Consider the following 275-nt stretch of genomic DNA (forward strand, 5'->3'; position numbering starts at 1 on the left):
GGGGAGCCGTGTCTGACCGCCTCAGCGGACAGTTCTGCTCCTCAGCAGCTTTGTTGGGTGGCTTTTCCCAGCACAGTTGCACCTCTCTGGCTAATTTACTCCGTCCCGTGGACGGGCCTCCAGTAAATACCTGATTTCTCGTTCGCGCATTCCTCCTTCCTCTGAGAACACAAAAAAGCAGCAGAGCGGGAAGAAAAGAAAAGATTAAGCAAGGATAAGTTCAGTTAGAGACAAGCATCTCTTCCAGAGGCCATGAACGCTCAAATGCCATGGCA

General features: G+C 51.6%; 1 protein-coding gene across 1 annotated transcript in view; it reads right to left on the bottom strand.

Annotated features, from left to right (window-relative positions):
* The window catches only part of SRGAP3 (SLIT-ROBO Rho GTPase activating protein 3), a gene marked incomplete at its 3' end in the record, with an annotated part of 21,062 nt that overhangs the window by 11,148 nt on the left and 9,639 nt on the right, over positions 1–275 (bottom strand). The window lies entirely within an intron of this gene.

The sequence above is a fragment of the Apaloderma vittatum genome, unplaced genomic scaffold (assembly GCF_000703405.1).
Source record: "Apaloderma vittatum isolate BGI_N311 unplaced genomic scaffold, ASM70340v1 scaffold3908, whole genome shotgun sequence".
Lineage (NCBI taxonomy): Eukaryota > Metazoa > Chordata > Aves > Trogoniformes > Trogonidae > Apaloderma > Apaloderma vittatum.